At 44.7% G+C, this 20,493-nt stretch overlaps 1 protein-coding gene across 2 annotated transcripts in view; it reads left to right on the top strand.

Annotated features, from left to right (window-relative positions):
- Positions 1 to 20,493, top strand: part of TPD52 (tumor protein D52) — a 126,864-nt gene that overhangs the window by 33,873 nt on the left and 72,498 nt on the right. The window lies entirely within an intron of this gene.

Here is a 20,493-nt window from a genome sequence, read left to right on the forward strand (position 1 = left end):
AGCTGCTTAGGAACATCCACAAAGCAGTGTGGTAATTCTTGCTGTGAGTTCCTGGAAGACAAGCAGGGTAAGTACTAAGCAACTAGACTATTTCACATCCCTGGAAGTGTTCAAGGCCAGGTTGGATGGGGCTCTGAGCAACCTGGTCTAGTGAAAGGCATCCTTGCCAATGGCAGTGGGGTTGGAACTAGATGATCTTAAAGCTATCTTCCAACTAAGGCATTCTATGTTTCCATAATTATTTCCAAAATGTCCCCTTTGCCGGCTTGCTGAACAGGAAAACTCACAGTGCTTCCGACAGCTCCAGACAGTGGCAGGTGCTTTAGCTCAAGGTTTAACCTGCTTCCCTGGGGAAACTGTGATCTCCCAGTGACTGTTGAACTTGTCTAACTGCATTTCAAAGAAGGACTTGAAAAGACACCACTGATCTTATAGGCCTTCCATGAAGGTCAGCTACTGTGTAAATAAGAGAGACACACAGTCACCTCCTTCCTCAAGAGGATGGTCATCACCAGCAGCTCTCCTACAGCAGCAGTGATGCTGGGGCTGTGGCTGGGTCCACAAGGAAGTGTTGGGGGGAGCTGTGAGGGAAGGTGTTGGTATCATGGGAGTCTGCTAAGGATGAGAATTTGAGCTTTCAGAATGCAAATCCACTGGAAAAGCAATATTCATTAATTTTTTTCTTAAAAGAAACCTCCTGAAGTTGTTCTCACAGAGTTTTCTCATCTGCAATAGTGGTTGAGGTTTTTGTCAGGAAAGAGTAGTGAAGACACACAGCTAAAAGGCTTGGGACTGGAGGTTAGTAAGCTGCTCCTAGCCATGGCCAAGGCTTTCCATACAACCCTGAACAAAGCACTTAATTTTTCCACGCCTCAGTTACCTCATTTATAAAACTAAAGATTACTTTTATCACACATTACCTTTGGTAGCTCCAAATAACATTTCTTAATCAGTGCCAGATAAATTGTATCTGACAAGCTTTTGACTACATCTTTTGATAAGCTTGGTATCAGATTCTGACTTTTAGAAAATAATCTGCCTTTCTGTGCAAGTATTTAAAACAATGATAATACTGTCATAATATATCAAATATAATGAATGTGGTATATTTTAATGTGAATATATCACATAGAATACTGTGAAAGAGATAAAGCTATTTAAGAAGGCAGCTGTTAAAAATCTGTTGCCCGACAGAGGAAGATTAGTTGAGACCATACTATCAAAGCCAAGTCTTCTTTCTTCAGAGAAAGACCCACTCCCTACTGAGATGCTGATGATAAGGTCCTCAGCCGAGGAAGGGAGGATAGCAGCCCCAAATTGCCAGAGCCACCCCACTGAGTGTGCCCTCAGGGGAGAACAGATTGACCAAACAGCTGATTAAAGCTCATTCAGCCTTTCAGAGTCATCACATGCAACTCAGGAGACGAATTCTCCAATTCTCGAAGCCACTAGGCTCTTCCTTTTTCAGCTTGGTGCTTTCTGTGTGAGACTGTTCCTCTCAGAAAGGGTGTGTGCTGTGCAGGGCTGTGTGGGATAGGATACATCCAGTGCTTTCAGCCAAGGGTCGCTCTGTGCCTCGCCCGTGTCCCCAGCAGTGAGCATTGCTATTCAGCCTTACTCTGGATGGCTCTTTTAGCTTCATATTTGGGACACCATGACTATCAGATTTCATCTTCTCCTTTATGGATAACACCTGAGAAAATGACTTTACTATCACACAATGTGGCTTATAGGGGGAAACTCTTTTACTTTTTCTCCCCAGCTTCTTTACCAGCTTCACTGACCAAATTCCTCTTCCAGAATTAAAGGCTCAGCATTTGAGGGAGCACATGTCAGAGCTCTTCTATATTCTGGTAGCTCCTTTTCCTTCCAGGGCTTTGCCACTTACCTTGCAAAACCAGGGCCCTCCAAGACAAAGTTCAAAAATGACCAACAGGGTGTGAGGGTCAGGGAGGAGATATGTGCTTCCAAATAAGACCTTTGTGTTTCTGGACAGCCTCAGACCTTTTCTTTCCTGGTGAAGTCCTGTATCCAGAAGGAACTGACAGTGAGTTATATCTTAGTTAGCCAGGAGTTTTGTGATTCTTTAAAAATTTTGTAATGAATTATGTTTAATTATTTAAGGAATGTTTGAATGTTTTACTTTGCTGGTTTTGATTTAGATATGTGTTGGTTGAGTGTCAGTAGAAAACTCTAAGAAATTAGCTCACTGCACCTGCAGAAAGGAGCCCCATGGACACCTACCCCTTACAGAACTTAATCAATAGATGAAGAACAAACTTTAATAAATAATTGTTTGATATCATATAACTAGAGATAAATTAGGTGTTATAGAACAAGAAAGATATCATGAGGAAATTAAGTAGTTAAAGGTCTGTACACTGCAGAAAACTTGATTAATACATTGCAGGTGCAGTGAGGGAGCCACTCTGTAGGCTTGTACACCCCAGAAAACTTAATCAATAGTAATTGTCTAGCCAGGACAGCAAATTTAACAAAGTACTGTTTAGCTGGATAAAACTTGAGTTATCCATTAAACAAAGATAGATGAAGTGTCCTGGTAGTAATTAAAAGAAACAAAACACCTATACTATGATGCAATAAACTGGGTGAACTTCTGGGAGAGTCCATAAAAAAATCTTGGATGCTATAGTGTATATAAATGTCTGAAAATTGTTGTTTCTTTGAACATGTCTATGGTGAATAAATTCTTGATATGTTCCTAATTTTGACTCAAAATTTTTATTAGGAATGTTTGTCTAGCAGCTTTTTGCTGTTAGTTTTAAAGCTCTTTGTTTCAGAACCTGTGCACCTGTAGGAAAGTTCATGCCAAGAGCCAGGGAGGTCCATAGTTGCAAGGTGTACAGTTCACGGAAATCCCTTGGGAAGGCTGTTGGGAGCAGATGCCTTCACATCCCAGCAGGACCACCCTCTTCATTCACCTTCCAAACTCGTGAGCAGCACCTTGTGCCTGGCAGGTGTGCTCTGTAAAGTATCCCCTGAGCTTTCAGGTTTGGCAGCATTTCTGAAAGGGTTCTGCTTACCTTTCCCCAGGGAAGCTCTGCCTCCCTGAGCCAGCACAGAGCCCTTAAGGGCATGTGATTTCCTTGACCAGCCTTCAGCCTCCTCTAACCAACAGCAGTGCAGGGATCTGCCACTCCAGACTTAGAATGCTGAAAGAACAAACTAAGGAGCTTCTTGGCTTTGAAAGAAAGAGATCCTCATGAATATTCCTGCTAACCTAAGTAGAAGTGATTGTGTATCTTTTGTCTGCCTCTAAACCTGTGCCAGGCTCTCTTCACCTACTCCTTTCTACCACCAAGCAGAGATTCAGATGGACTGGAGAGCTCCATTTTGTGCAGGGAGAAACCAAAGATGGCCCTTATCCCTGTCTCCTGGGTAACCTTAGGACGTGTAAACATGGATTGGATTTTGTGGTTGTGCTCATAGGATAAGGACTGAACTACTTTGCTAAGCTTCTCAATGCTCAAGGAACACTAAGCCAAACATAACTTGCATGGTGAAATGTTATTTATGCAGAGGATTAACAAATTGCTCATATAAATGTGTTTATTTTGATTGCTTATCTGCCACGGGGAGGACAGAGGAGCAACCCACGTGATTTTACATCTAATTGCAACACCTTTTCAAAGAAAACTTCAGTAGCATGACTGGAGTTAGACTGTAGATCTCCAGTTTCTGTTGAATCTGCTTATAGTACATGATATTCTCCTACTAGGCTTTTATTTCTTCTTTGCCTGTAGTATGAGTGTTGGGTTTGGTTTTGTTTCCTACTTTTCAGTACCGCAACACTGAGAGTTACCTACCTGTGTGTTCTGGGCTGATAATTTTTGTCACTCTTTTGGTGATGGGAGAGGAAATAATTCATCATTGGAATCAGTTCAGGCTTTGCAGCATTACACACACCACTAAGTATTACTGCTCTTGTTTCTGGAACCAGAGTCAGGCTACATCTGCCAAAAGTATCTGGCTTTCTGAAACTGGCATAGGTAGTCCCCAGGTCTCTGCAAGAGCTTAATTTGCCTGTGTTTGGAGGCTTACATTGCTTAATGTAAGCCTGATTTATCTAGGTTCTGACTCCCCCTTGGATCTTCTCTGTGATGCTACAGTTTCTAAGGGTTTATCCCAGTTATCATTTGCCAAACAAAGCAGCTGGTCTGCTTTGACCACTGTGACATATCCTCTGGCTGGGTCTCCATCTCTTTCCTTCTAACACATTTACTGCTTTGCCAGGGCATGATCCTCCTCAGCTTCACGTGTTTGATAAGCAACGAGAGTTTCTCATCACAGTAACAGTGCTCATCCATGATAAATGGGCAGCTGTTGGAAGTACTGGGGATCCCCAGGTCCCTGTGATGTCAGAGGATGGAGGGCAATGGGGAGACTGAGAGCACATGGCGGAAGGCAGCCTGTCACATAACATGCAATGAGCTGGAAGCCCTGCCCAGGAGCCCCAGGTCTGTGCTCACCAGCCATGTGTCAAGGCCAAGGGTTGTGCCTTTCCTCTCGACAGAATGCTTAATTTTAATCTGTCAAGACTGTGGACCAACTTATGACTATGGCCAACAACTTAGGTTTCATTGTGTTTGAAAATGGACCATAATAGATTTTGAAATAGCTGTTTTGTTTTTTGTTTTTTTTTAATCAGGGTGTTGTAAATCTAAAACTCAGCTCTGTGACCAGGCATCACTACCTCTGTCTGCTGCATCCTTCACCTGTCCCCTTCCCTCTTTTCTGCAGCTCTGTGTGGGTGCTGAAGCCCACTGGAGACGTGCAGTGGACACTCCAGCAGCTTGTTTTCCCTGGCTGAAACCCACTTCTGTAAGGCTGTGTGTGCCTGACCTTGCAGCAACACTGCTGCCTTTGAGTGCAGGAGGTGCTCAGAGCCCTGAGGATCTTCAGCAGCCCACAGGTACCAAAATCCTCTCTGACAGCACACGAGGCTTGGCAGAAGGACAGCAGCCAGTCATGACAGGGTGGGTAGGAAGGGGATTTATAAGCTGGACTTGAGGGAGAGGGCTTTGAGCCTCTGGGCTGTGGCATCCCAAATGATGGAGAAAGGGTGCAGAAAGTGACATGTTCAGGCCTCCTTTGGGAATGAATAGCTGAGAAATTCTGCAGGTGAGCCACTTTGGGTGTTGAGCTGTTCTTTGTTCTCAGGAATGCTGTACAGCTCCCAGGGAGAAACCCTCCCACCTCTGAATTTCACAGGGTTTTAAATTCATGGGTCAGATGACAATCAGGAAGACCAGATGCTTGTTTGTGCTCCCCCACTCCTCCCTCCCTTAGTAGATAAGATGAGCCAGTGTGGGAGGCTGTATCTGCTATCCAAGCCATTTTTTGATCCTTCTTTTTCAGATTTGTTCAAACGAATGAATGAAGGAGCCAGTTGATATTTCATTTGCAGGTCTTCCCTCCCCGGCAAACAGAGTAAAATACAAGAGCTTTTTCTCCTCCCCAGCTTGCTGTCCTTCCAGCTGAGTTCCCAGGCTCCCCGGGGCTTGTGCTCTGCATGGAGCTGACAGCAAGGGCCAGCAATCTGTCAGCTGAGCTCTGCTGCTGCCCTGCACACGACCTCCCAGCACAGACTGCATCTCACATACACTGGCCTACTCGGGACACGCTGTCTTACAGTTTATGCTAATTCTCTAATTCTCTAATTTATCTATGCCATCTTCAGACCTGGACACAAGTAACTGAGGTGCACATTGTGTTCAAGAGGGGTCAGTTAAATTTTAGATGAAAAATAGTAAGGGACAGGTAGCTTCACTGACACCACAGAATGGTTGCATACAGCAGGCTTGCTACGTCCATCTGTGCAGGTATAAATCTATTGACTGGAGCATGGTGATGGTGCTCCCAATTTCCAGTGAGAGGCAGCTGTGTGACTTCAAGGCTGTGCTGCAGATGTTCATAAAACACCATCTGGATATAAGGGGGCATCCAGCTATATGGAGTGGGGAGTAATATCAGCAGATGCAAAAGCTAGAGACAATGCTCTCCTGGGTATTTTTGGCTGTTGAATTTACTGGGTCACAGCTCTGGGATCCAAATCTTCTAATATTGCAATTTTTACTGGTTCTTGAGCATATCTGACAAATTCACAACAGCAATTTATCAACTACTCTGCTGCTGATAAACCTCAGGGTATAAATAAATAAATCAAGTTATAAACCTCAATGCAGTTTGATTCCCGAGGTCTTATCTTCTATAGGAGTTTCTGGTTTAGGTGTAATAAAACTTATCAGTGTAAGTGCATTAGGCAATAGCCCTGGCAGCTGATAACAGCAAAAAAGGCACAAGCATATGTCGATCTTGCCTTAAGAGTTGAAATAACCCATCAGATATTAAATTTTCAAGATGCATACCGCATCTACAAAATGAGTGCCCGCCCACCTTTCAAAGAGGAGATCGGGCTTTAGCTCGCAAACCATTTGGATGATGAATTGTACCTTCTCTCAGACCCCATAAAAGCAGAGCTGCGCTGCGGTTAGAAGAGCCTTCAGGCTGACTAGTCACACCACAACTTGGGTTTCTTCCATGTGAGCACTTAATTAGATTGAACTCTGCTAATTTAAGATAACAAGATAAGGTTAGCCCGGTTAAGTGTTTGTGGCGATGTTATCTGCTAGCAGCGGCAGGCTTTGTCTTTTTCTCTTACGTGTGTTTAACTTGCAATTCCCCAGGAGGTGTTGCCAGCACTCACCAGAGCGAGAAGGAGCCCGGAGCTGCAGCTCTGCGGGGAGCAGGCAGCCCTGGCGAGCGGGCGAGTCACGGAGCGCCCCGCAGGCCTCCAGGGGGTGACAGCGGCCCTTCTTCAAAGGCGGGTGGGGGCTCTTTGCCTGCACAGGCACACACGAGTATCCAGCTAGACCCAGCTCTGCGCTCTCTCAGCCTCTGGAAAATGTAAAGACCTTTTGAGCTTCTTTTTTTTTTTTTTTTTTTAAGCCTTTTGATACCATGTTTCACACTCTATGAAGTGAAGACAAAGACAAAAAGATTCCGTGATTCAGCTGAAGCTGAGATTTCCATCTTCTCAGCTACTTTCAAGACAACTGGTAGAAAAGTAAAAAGAGGGCGGTGATGTAAAATCATAGGCTGGAGGCAGCAGAACTGAGTATCTTCTAAAGCAGCAGGGATTTATTTCCCGGGTAGAGCAGAGGTGCGTGCTTGTGTCCAAGAGTGGGGAAGCCTGTGGCCCTGGCCCACACGAGGGCACGGGAGCCCACTGCTGGGGTGCAGGCAGCTGCTCTGCTAAGCCAGGGAATTGCTGATCCCAGAATAGCTGCTGTTTCTGTCGGAGCGATCCTGGAAACAGCCGCCAAGATTTCCTCCAGAAGCTGGAGACTGGAGATGCTCCCAGATGAGCAGCGTCTCCTGGTTAGTGACATGCCACTGGGACCCCACATCTGCTCCTCTGGGCTGGTGTTGATGAGCCGGCACTCAAGAAATCAGGACAAACTCTAAGTGCTCTGACTACTGATTATGATCTCGTTGCATCTGCCTGGACCTGCAGGGGAGCTGCAGTAGGAACAGCAGCATTTCCCTAAGCTCCATTTGCATTTTAAAAGGGCTGACTTCAACCTGCTCCATGGTTTGGAAGGCAGAAGGGAGAATAAGGATTCAGGGCTCAGGTAACACTGTTCCTCTGTGTAGAGCAATGAGGATGGAATGAATCAGCATAGATGAGAGAAAAGCTATTTTTGCTTCTTTCTTCTTGTTATATTTATTCTCATTAGTGTTATTCTCAGTAGTGTTACAACAAATTAATAGTGTAATAGTATAATTATCATATAAAATCAACATATATAATAACTATTATATTATATTTGTTATGTTATTATATAATAAGATATAATAATAAATAGTATAATTATTAACAGTGTTATGCAGAAAAACTATATGCCTGAAAAACTTCCTCTCCTGAGAATGTGACTTCACATTCAAGTATAGTGAGAAATGCTGAAGTCATGCAGGGAAAATGTCCTCCCCTCTGTTGTGTGCTATCTCATAATAATAATTTGGGGCTTCAAATGTGGAGCATAACCTCCCTCAGTCCTGTACAAAATAAACATTGTGTCTCTAACCTGTGTATAAGGCATCTGTCCTGCAGAGAGAGGATGTTGTTTTGGAAACAAAGCTGAATACTTGCACATTATTGTATTACTGTTCTGGAATTTGTTCAAGTTAGCTTTTCCAGCTTCTCCTCATCCTGTGATTCATGGAGGTGTCCCAGCTCATTTAGAAATCAGTCCTATCTGAGGTCAGCCTAGCTACAGAATTAGCTACTTGGCAGATGTTGGCACCTCAGCTATTGTGAATGACCTACTGCAGATCACTGATAGCACATGGAACCTCCAAGATAATTTTGTCATGCTAAAGCTCACTACTTATTCTTCTTTGTTCTGCCTTTCTGAGGTTAGAATGTGTAAAACTACATGAATACTGTAGAGATTATTTTTTCTCATCTCTGTAGTTTCTTGAAGCTCTCATCTTCATAGATTTTTCAGATGTGGCTGACAGAGGTCTTGACTCACAAACTATCCACTTCTCCCCAGCTGGTGTCCATGATCTTCAAGCGTGCTTCTCCCCTTTAAACAAAGACATTGAACTCTCTTTTACATGTTTTCAAAAGGTTTGGATTTTAACCATCAGCAGATGCAGAGATCAGGCATTTAGTATCCACATTTTGAGACTAACTTCAGTAAATGGCAGTAGCATGGGACAGATTGTGTGTATAATGTATTGCCACTATCACATCTATCTAACAGTAATCAGATATCTGTAATTCTGTATTCATTAGTTCACTGGTAAATGGAGCTGTGCTGCCAGATAACATTCTCTTTTTTGGCTATAGAACAGTTTAACATTTAGGTCCATGTTTGGCATTGGGATATTGTAGCTCAGGAGAAAAAAGTTGATGCTGTAAACTGGTGGTGCTGACTGAAATGAATGTTCCCCCTGCTCCTCTCTTTGTTTGCACTGAATGGCACCACCACAGAAGCAGCAGCCAGGGAGCATCGAGAAACAGCCACAGCCTTTCTGTATGTGCAGCAAAACACTCTGCTGAGAATAAATATTTGTCATACCCTACAGGTCCTACAAAGCTGCAGATGAAAAAAAAAAAAGGAATTTAGTTTCAGGCAACAAAGAAATTAGTGCTACAGCTGGTCTTTCCCTATATTATTGTACCACATCCCCATGTAATTTTTGCCACAGTTTCCAGCATGTTCCCCTGAAACATGAGAATGGGGGTCAATAATATTAAATATTAACATAGAACCTGGGTACTAATGTCTGACCATGTCACTAGTCTAAAATTGGATATTTAATAAACATCATGAGACAGGGAAGTTTCTTCTAATAGCATCTTGAATCTTTAAAGTGCAGCTTCCCCTTCTGCATTTCCTGCAATGAGCTCTCACCACAGCCTCTGCAAGTATTTGTCTAAAGCATGAACTACATGCCAGTTCTCTTTAATCTTTTAAATATTGCTGGTAGCACGTTTTTTAGTGCATTAAGTCTTTTTAGGTCCCCCTTGCTGCCTCCTCTCCTCTCCTCTCCTCTCCTCTCCTCTCCTCTCCTCTCCTCTCCTCTCCTCTCCTCTCCTCTCCTCTCCTCTCCTCTCCTCTCCTCTCCTCTCCTCTCCTCTCCTCTCCTCTCCTCTCCTCTCCTCTCCTCTCCTCTCCTCTCCTCTCCTCTCCTCTCCTCTCCTCTCCTCTCCTCTCCTCTCCTCTCCTCTCCTCTCCTCTCCTCTCCTCTCCTCTCCTCTCCTCTCCTCTCCTCTCCTCTCCTCTCCTCTCCTCTCCTCTCCTCTCCTCTCCTCTCCTCTCCTCTCCTCTCCTCTCCTCTCCTCTCCTCTCCTCTCCTCTCCTCTCCTCTCCTCTCCTCTCTACAGTTGCAAACAGCATTCCCAGCTTAGGATGCTGTTGAAATGGGTATGCATTTAGCTTCTGCCCCTGAGCTGGGCCTGTGTTAGCTTCTGTATAAGTAATAGGTTTGTCTCCATCAGCATGGACAGAAGATGGGCTTGGACTCAATGCCAGCTTGGGACTATTGCAGAATACAGCATGGCGTTTTCTGTCTTCTCCTTCCTCTGAAATATTCTTTCTGTGTTCCCTCTCTGACAATTTTCTGCATGTTTCACCGTCAAGTTAATCCTGAAGCAGAAGACAGATGTGGTGAGATGTTCCTGGTGAAGGCTTGGTATGGCAGGCAGCAATGGCACCATTTTTCTGCAAACCTCCATGAGTACCGGGGGCCAGCACACGGCATAATCTGACATGTGTGACCCCTGCTGTGTGGAAATGTGGAAGTGCCAGCTGCTACTCACAAACCTAGGGGAGTGGGTGAACTCTTGGAGCTAGAGTAATGAGTTATGCACTAAATGGACACACCTGAGAGCCAGGACATCATCTAGAGGGACCTGAATGAGCTTGAGGAGTGGGCCCATGTGAAACTGATACGAGAAAACCAGGCCAAGTACAAGGCTGAATCTGGGTCAGGGCAGCCCCTGGTGTCAGTGCAGGCTGGGGGATGAACAGATTGAGGGCAGCCCTGCTGAGAAGAATGTGCTGGTGCTGGTGGATGAAAAGCTGGATGTGAGCCAACAGTGTGCACTCACAGCCCAGAAAGCCAGCCATGTCCTGGGCTGCATCCAAAGAACCCTGGCCAGAAGGTCAAGGGAGGTGGTTGTGCCCCTACACTGCAGTCTTGTGGGACCCTACTTCTCGTGCTGCATCCAGCTGTGGGGTCCTCTGCACAAAAACCCCATGGGCTTGTTGGAGCAAGTCTAGAGGAGGGTCACAAAAATGTCTGGAAGGCTTGAACAACTTTCCTATGAGGAAAGGCTGGGAAGTTGAGGTTTTTCAGCTTGGACAAGACAAGACTCCAGGGAAACCTCATTGCAGCCTTTCAGTAGTTAAAGGAAGCTTATAAGAAAGATGGGGACAGACTTTTTAGCATGGCCTGTTGTGATAGGACAAGGGTAATGATTTTAAAATAAAAGGCAGTAGATTTAGACCAAATATAAGGGAGATTTTTCTTTGGTAATGCAAGTGGTGAGGCACTGGAACAGGTTGCCCAGAGAAGTTATGGATGACCCATCCCTGGAAATATTCAAGGCCAGACTGGATGGGGCTCTGAGCAACCTGGTCTGGTTGAAGATTTCCCTGAACATTGCAGGAGGGGTTGGACTAGATGACCTTTAAGTCTCTCTTCTAACCCAAAATGTTCTGTGATCCTATGAAATGACAAATGTCATTGCATGATTAATGTCTGTGACCTTCTCATGAGATTGCTTGGATGGAATAGCTTGTTGAAACTATATTTTGATAACTTCCCTCCTGTACAAAACCATGGACTTTATTGGTAAAAATGGGTACTTTCTATTAAAGCCTAGCTAGTCCTGTAATGGATTTAATAATATTAATGCAGCTTGCCTAAAAAAATGCATGAATTTTCATTCTCCTACTGTCTGGCCTTGCTCATATGGTGAACAATGTGGTATAAGGAGCACTGGCTAATTGTCTTATTCTAAGAGAACCTGTTCACCCTCTCTTATACTTAGATAAGGAAAGCTTTTGGTAAAGACTGTACTGAACTCTTGATACAAAATAACTGCTTAGCTAAAGGATGACAATGGAGCAAGAACTGGTGCCAAATGAAAGCCTTGAGGTGAGAATTAGTGTGTGTGACTCATGTCAATATATCCAGCCCAGTGTTTAGTGTGGGCTCAACCATAAGTAGTCTCCCATTCATGTTCCTGAGTCATCTTTGTAGCTTTGGGTTATTAGGGTTATTAGCCCAGTTACAGTCTTTCTTGGCCAGTCTCTTTAATACTTCTCTCAAAAATTCCAGCACCTGTAGTGGGGATCATGCAGCTCCCTGCACCACCTCTTTGCTGAGGTGGCTCCAGGGGGAAACACAAAGCAGAAGCACAGGAAAAGGGAGATGATGAGCTCCGGGATGCTCATCCCTGAGGCAGAAGAGTGCACTTGCGTTTGTATCAGCATTTGTGCTGACACTGGCACAGTGCCCTGGCTTCCACCACCGTGACCCCGCAGCAGTGCTGCACACATGCAAAAGCCATGGGAGGAGGCCACGGGAGAACCACTAAAATAAACACGAGCAGAGAAGGATTATTGCAGCATAAAAATCTTTGTGGCTGATTTTAGCAGTGGAAGACCACAACAGCATTCTAGTTACATCCAGGAAGGAAGTGTGTCACATGCAGAGATCTTTATGCACAGACAAGCAGTTCAGAGTGCGTAATGCATAATATAAATAGCTCCTTAAAATTTAGGCTGCTGCAAATTCACCTGGCCATCTACCCTAAAAATGCTTAGAAAGTGGTTCTAAAAATACCACATGCAATTGCTGTGGGATAAATTGAACTTTAAACTTCCATTATGTTCCTGTAAATGAACATTAAATTAGTGAGATGAACAACAGTCCACTAAAAGAAAGGAGAGAAACTCCCTTCTTTGCTCCTAAGGCTGATTAAGGCAAGACTGGAGACACATTCACACTGTACACAGAGACACAGAACTGTACATGAACTGGAGTTTGAGTACGGGAAATGAGATCAGTAACAGTTGTTAGCTATGAGTCATCCCTTCACAGTTTTTTGGAGCATAGGAGTGAGTAGCATGTTCCAAGCAATATGCTTACTGGAGTAAAAAATTCAGTCACTACAGCCTATTTACATCAAATAATATTATTGTGGCTATGGCCTCTAGGGAAGAACTGAACTGAAACCATAATGCAACTTTTGATAGCAAATAAAAGTAAATAGAATGACTGAGAAGAAAACTAATTTAATGAATGTAGTTTATTTAAATATTTATAGGAAAAAAATTTGCTCCAGTATGCATTCTACTGAAAGCAAAATGTGGATCTCCCCTGTTTAAATTATGAGGTGAGTAATAGTTAAACTAAAAATGCTTATTATTAGATCCTGTAGGGTTGTATTGCAATATCTAATTTCTAGATGGCTGGTTTCTTTCTCCTGCATACAGAATGCAGAGCTAAGCACCCCAGCTTCCTTTGTGGTGTACCAGGGAAGAAGGAGAGGGATGCAGAAAGAAGAATAAACTGCATACTTATTTGCTGGGCTTTTTTGTCAGCTGCAATTTATTGTGAACCTGCAGCTTCTTTGTTCCTACATATCACAGAGGGAAAACTTCTAGTCTAAATTTAATCTATTTCAAGCAGTCCTTCTCCTTGCCAACATTAGTGTTTTAGTTAAGGGATGTGTGTTTGAAGCAGATTGTCCAGTTGTCCTCACCTACTGCATCTGGCATTGCATGCTTGGAGTCTGTAAACTAGATCCTTTCAGATTAAATTAAGCTGTGAGATTCTCCAGGAGCACATTTGATGTATGTGAACCACAAGTGCATGTTCAGTCTACTGGACCACATGAGCTGGTCTTGAGTAACCCTCCTAAAAGGCACCTAAAGTAGAAGAAGTCAGGCTTTCAGCATGAGCTGTTTCATTCTGCTATTCCTTCCTGTAACACTGCATTACTTGTTGTGCAGACAGAGCACTTCTCTCAGGTCACTGCAGGGTGCTTGGACTGAAATGTTTTTCTGCTTCCCATTTACCACTGACCTACAGCTAGTTCTCACCTTCACCAGCATTCAGTTTCCTCTCTGGAAATCATATGAAAAAAAAATCTCTGTAAAGTGCAAATCCAATATTAGCAGGCAGCTGACACATAATGAAAACAAGTCATATGGTTATGGAAATAAAAGTGAGAATCAGCACTTCATTGATTTGTAAGAAAAACACCTTTAAAAGTTCAATGTGTGTCTGCTTCATATCTCCTTAGGGGCATAATCACTCATATTTGGGCTCCCCTGAAAACCTGATAACACAGCTGCACACGAGAGAGCAGATTTCTGGCAAATCCCAACTACCCTGCAGTTCAGGCAGGCATTTCTTGGATACCTGGATATGATTGTCCACGACCGTGATTAGCACTGTTAATATGCTAATTAACTGAACGCCTCCCTAGTTCAGAGGATCAGGGGTGTGCAGGGGATTTGTGTCTCAGAGCGCTCCTATTGCCAGTCTGGCAGGTCCTGCCCTCTGTGTCCCAGCTATTGTTTCCTGTGTGAAGAATCACGCTCAGTGAGATGGAGAGGGAGAGCCTTTGCTGGGAGCCCACCCTGTGGGTGTGCAGGGCTTGCTCAGAACAGAGGGTGTCCCTTGTGCAGGTGTCGCAGTGCAGAACCTGATTTCTCAGACTTGGGCACTTCGGTGTTAGGCTGAGCTGCTCTCCACTGCCAAGGCAGAGCTACACTACAACATGCTCTGAAGAAACACTTTAGGTGTTTTCAACAGGATAAACAGGCAAGGAAATGGAAGCAGCTCCTGAAATTAGGAATTTCCTCACATGAGCAGAGCTATGGAGGTGGAGCAGGTTGCAATGAACATAATTTCAGTGCACCTGAAGTTTGTGAACTGAAACCCCTTTGAACTCACTGCATTTTCACAACATGGGGGAAGTACAGAATAATTAGTGTGCAGCAATACAAACTTCTGCTTGTTTCAAATAATTTTCCATTGTAAAATTTCTCATGAGTACTGTCCTTTAATTACCATTCACACAAGTGATTCAAAGCCTATCTTAGTGCTCTAGTAGAGAATATTTAAATTTGAAATCAAATAACTTTCTATAGGAAAAAGGCAGAGACCTCGTTAAGAACAAGGAGTAATCTATGTAGGATTTCTCCAAGTCAAATGGAAAGAGAAAAACAGCCTCTGAAGGCCATGACAGCTCAAAATGGTAGGAACTTACATAATGCATTGCATGTAAGTGTATCAGGAGCTAAAATCTGGCCTGATGGAATGAGTTATGAGCGCTGAGGAAAGCACATTGGCTGCTGAAAGCACATTAGAGGCAGAAGCTAGGAAAAAAATAAGGAAAAGTAATGGAGAGAATTGTCCTGGGACAGATTTCCTGGAGACAGAAAATTTGGGCAAGCAGAGCTGAGAGGAAAAGCTGTCTTGAAAAGAGTGAACAACACAACGGTGTGCTGTTCATTTCCAGGTTGTTTTGGGGACATAGGCATGCATGTACTTCCCTGTAAACAAACAGGACTGCACAACCAAGAATAACCTTACTCGTATAATCTTCTCCTCATGCTAGAAATAAACCCATAGTGCCATTGAGTATTGGTTGACTGAAAAAAACCAGTCATATAATAGGAGCATGTTTGGACAGCCAGCTCCTGCTGCATCAGCTGTTTTGTTGTACCTGGCCCTTCGTGCACAGGAATGCAGATGGAGAAGGGTCCCATGTCCCTGGCAAGTGACATGTCTGGTGAACCAACCCACCTCTGATCAACATTTAGCTCTGAAAATGGTGGCTTCTGACTGCGTATTGGATATGCAATCAGACAATCTGGCCCAGGACTGACTTCAGTGAGCAGGAAGTAGCAAAGCAGCAAAGTGTGAGAAGCGGCACTGTGGTTACAGGGTCAGCTGAGCGCTCTGACAAGTACTTCTGAATCAAAGTGTGTATTCCTACAGTGTCACTGATCTAAAAGAAGATCTCAGTTTTAAAGCCTTGGAGCGCAGCCAACAGGGAATCTTTCTGTGACAATGATCCTCCTGCAGCTCCTCACAGATTACAGGTTTCCCTGGGCAGGCAGGATGTTGGAGGTGTAGTCCTAAACATTACTTTCAGCAAACCATGGGAGATACATAGAATTTCCTGTGGAAGACTGAGTTTTTTTGGGTTGATATGTTAGGGTGCATGGCATTTAACATATTTTACAATGGTCTTTTACAACAGAAGGGTGAGAACAGAAGTCTAGCTAAATTAGGAGTTAGCTTGCTGAATTTGTGCAGGGACTTGGATGATGTGGTTGCTGTAATAGAAAAGGACTGGCCTCAGCCTGTTTAAAGCACCCCCATGATCCTCCTGCTGCAGTGTCTTTGAGGCCAAGCTTTCTGGCATTTTACATGGTCTTGACCTTTAATATCACTTGGAGGTCACTATTTTCAGGTGCAACAATATACCTGCTGTGTAATACAACTTCATGGCACAGGCACAAAGCTGGGCTTTCACACAGGAATAACCTTGTTACCTCACAAGAAATAGAACCCACTGAAAGTACGGTAGGAACCTGAGGGGGTGTTTCCAGAACATTGGAGGAGAACCTCACAACGAGGTCATCTTGGAACAGCTGTAAAACTTGCCCCCTCAAACTTACCTCAGTTCTGTGCACTGAGAAGCAGGAAATGGTCCAGTGAGCAATAAACTGTATCACCTGTAATCCCTGTAGCTCATGCCTCCTCCATGGTTATCAAACATTGCAGCTCTTTCCTTGCTTAGAAACTCCAGCATTGATAACTGAACCCCAAAATGTTGTTTTCCTGAGAGATAGCTGCTGTACAGATTTGGGCTGTGTTACTGCTTGGTGCTGCCACCAACCACCTAGTTCCCTAGATGACGAGATCTGAGTGTGTTTACAGAAGTTTAACACCATTTGATTCCTCTGCATCTGCCACACATACTGAGGCTTGTGCCTGCTTAGCAGCTCCCTCCACTGGCTCTGCCCATTCCCTATCCGGCATGGGAGACAGGTCTGGCTTGCCCCTTGTTTTTGTACAAGCACCAGCAGAGCTGTGGATGCACATTCCCAAGGGCACTGTGCACAAGCAAAGGAAACAGCAGAAGGGCTCTGGGCTGAGGGATGTGGACCCTACCTACCCCTGCTGCTCCAACCCAAGTGTTTGCCCCATGGCTCTGTCCTCCATCCCAAGATGTGATGCTGGATAATTCCCATGGGATCCACGTGGAGCTGTGTCACTCCTAGGCTGGGCACTCCCATCTGGGGCTGCGAGCACACATCAGAAATACAGTTCAGGACAGGTTGCATTAGGATGACAAGTAAAAGTCTTGGAGACAAACAAAGCAGGACCCTTTGGGGTCCACGATCAGCCATGCTACATCCCCTCAAAAGTCCCTGCCTCCCACCAGGGACTGTCTTTGGCTACTTCCCAGTCTTAGACCCTGCAAAGCCTGATCCTGCATTTCTGCACAGCCAGCTTTTGAAAGCAGGTAACAAGGCTGGTATTGCACCATTTCGGGTAGGCTGTCAGGGAATTTCAGGGGCTGCAGCTTGAGCACAGTCTGCTAAGCAAGTGGTCAAGGCATCAAGGGACCGGTTGGGACAGCTCTCGCAGGATGTTTTCCTGCCTTCTCTGTTGTCCTCAATGCCTGCCAAGGTGGCACAGTGCCTGCCAGTCTGCTGCCAACCCCCTGTCACTGACAGCCCAGCCAGTGGTACTGCCATGGGACACCCACTTTTTGCTACATATTCACTCACTCCTTTATGAAGTATCGTGGCCTGGGGTCCCGGGGGTCCGTCTCGTCCCCTGGGCAGCTGCCGCGGTAGGTGTCCCAGATAGTGCTGTGCTGATGAGGCACAACCTCTCTGGGTCCCTCGGGCTAGCTCCCAGCCGCAAGCAACCTAAGCGAGCACTATTGAGTGATTCCAGCTCTGTGAGTTCAGCTCTTAGTGATTCCAGCTCTGAGCTCGCAAAGGTGCCTCGGCAGATGCAGGGATTGAGAGAGGAGAAGCCTGAGTAGAGTTCCGCAGCAGTGTCTTTATTATCAGGGTCCTGCGAAGGGTTCCAGTGACAGCTCTTCCACTGAACTGGGCAGAGATGGGGATTTATGTAGGCTACTGGGGTGTTGGAAATTGTCCAATGGCCAGGATTGAGGAGAATATGACCTATAGCCTTACAGAGAGATAACAAGGGTCCGAGGACGGAAGAGGGGCTGCTTTGGTCCACTCATGACTCTGCATTTCTAGTCTTAAGCGGGTAACCGCCAGGGAGGCCTTGCAGGGCCTCTGGCTGCTACAATGGAAGTGTCTGTAATATGCTCACACTGTGGTCTCTCTGGTCAAAGTCTTCTGTCCTTAGAAAACAATTACCCTACAAATTCTTTGAGCACCCCTGGGAGCATTTATCCAGAACTAGAGATGGTGAGGGTAACTATGCCATACCAAAACTGTGCTGCAAACATACATTGTCCTGCTCATGCCTGTGCCACATTCCTTTGAATGCCTGAGATAAGATCTTGTCCCATATGGGAAATCTGGAGCATCCTGATCTGGCAGACTCCAATTTAGGCTGAACCTCTGAGGTGGGTGACCTCTGTAGCTGACATGTAGGTCAACACAAATGCATTCAGGTTTGTGGTCACTGCACTGGAACTCAGTGCAGCTCATTGCCAGTATTGGGCATCACCTTTATCCCCCCTGCCTTTCTGTAAGGACTTGGTGCACAGTGCCCAGCTGTGCATCACTCCATGTGTGTGACATGAATAAGTCAGAGCCTTGGAGGAGATGATACCTGAAGGGCCTTGCAGGGCGACTTGCAGAGACTTACGAGAAAAGCGTCACACCAAAGAGCACGGGATTTGCTCAGGAGCTGCAGTTCAGTGCTTCTCCAGTGGCACCCTCTGGTTGACCTCCCAGAGCACTACAGATATGACTCACGATTGCTCACAACACCAGTCATCAGCAGGGGGATTCCTTAGGTGTACTTTCATTTGCTGTGCCAAGTTACCGCTCTGCAGAACTGCCAAGGTCTTGGCACTGAGAAAACATCAAGAGATTTAAAGCTTTGTTCAAACATACAGGCCAAAGCTATGCATGTTAAATATTCACATGGCTCAGGCTGTTTCAGGGGTGACTGCAAGCCATATGCTGGGTATAAGCTCTCTTGACAAGCCCCAGCAAAATGTATTTTAGTTTCAGCCTCAGCAATCTGTTACTGACATAATTCAGCCAAAATACAACATGGTCTAAAGGAATATCACTGCCTGTTCACTTTCAGGGTAACACCCCTTGCCATTTGGCCATGAGTAGGTCATCTTGGGAAAACCCCTGATGTTTCAAAGAAAGCTATAAGTCTTGCCCACATGATAGAATAACTTTCAGAGAGCTTGAGCCTGGGAAGTTTCGCCTGGGTCTTGCCCAGGGTAGTCTGTCTCCAGACCAGATGTCCTTTTCCTCACAGATGTCTCCAAGGCAGCAATTTCCAGACCTCTTTCCTTCCTTTACTGTATTCGTGTAGTTAGAGCTGTAAAAGCCAGGTGGGTAAAATTCCTATGGTCAGACATTGCCATAGTGACTTTCAACTTCGTGCTTTACTGACCCCCTGAAAGTCCAACAGGGAAGAGTGCTTAGTAACAATCTCTTGTCTTCTGGGAGTGGGATGGACTGTTATACCAGCAGCACAACTGTCCAAGCCTGCTCACCACCTGGAAGGCAGACAAATAAAAGGGGGGTCGGAGAAGGAACCAGGACACACACATTTAAATAAGTTCTTTGATATAAATGAGCCCTGAGGAAACAGATTTGTTTGAATATAGTTGGTGGAGGTCCTGTTTTCTACAGGGTCCTCTATGGATACCCACTGACTATTCAGATAGTGTCCACAAGACAGTGATAGTGTTTGCTGCTCCATAAAGACCTCTGGTATGTGCAGAAATGAATCTCCTGTTTTTAACATAAATGGAACCCATTTTTAACACCCTGCTTAATGGTACATTTATGGCAAAAGAATGACTGTAGCAGAAGATACAAAATGCTATATTTAGAGACAGACTTGCCTGTCAGATGGAGGTCTCTAAATAATGAAACTGTCACCTTAGACCCTCATCCCTCAGGAAAATGGGCAGCTGTACCAAGCCTGCAGACAAGAAGTGGTGACAAGACCAGCTCTTGCCAGGCAGGCCTAGATAAAGAGTTCTTCCATCAGTTTCACATTGTTGGCTTAGGAATGAGAGGAGAAGGAGAGAGGAAATTCTGCCCATCCTAAAGAAAGAGCTGATGTCATGGCTGTGACACCATTTGCTTCAAAAAGGGATAGAAAGCAAAGCCATAGGGACATCTGAGGTTGTGGATGCAACTCCATCATTGTTGGTGATTGTTACATCACAGTTTTACCAGAAAGAGATATGATTTACCCAAAATCCACAGAGGTCACAAATTATTACTGGCTTCATTATAGGAAAATCCCTTTCTGAGCAGTCGGTTGCAGCTTGCATGTAAAATGCGATGAGTAAAGACCCAAAAAAACCCCTGTGTGTTGCAAGTAATGCTGAAATTCCAATTAATAAGTGATAGGTAAGGAGACTGAAAATGCTCTTTCGTTGAAAACAAATGTTAATTCTCAGTTCCATAGTTAGCAGTATGAGTGGCAACAGTGACATGAGGAACAGATTGAATATAAAAGGAACATGACCAACAGCAACATTTGAAGTGGCTTCTAAAAAGGGGAACAGGAACTACAGAAGGTCAAGCAAAAAAGCTCAGTACTTTCCTGATGATGTATTACTACCATGTAAAATGGGCTTAAGCCACAAAAAATGTCAAGCGTGCAAAGCACAGACAAGCCTTCTGTTGAACTCTTGGCTGAAACAAAGGTCTCATTTAGGCAGAA

This window comes from Anomalospiza imberbis, chromosome 1 (genome assembly GCF_031753505.1).
Source record: "Anomalospiza imberbis isolate Cuckoo-Finch-1a 21T00152 chromosome 1, ASM3175350v1, whole genome shotgun sequence".
Classification (NCBI taxonomy): Eukaryota; Metazoa; Chordata; class Aves; order Passeriformes; family Viduidae; genus Anomalospiza; species Anomalospiza imberbis.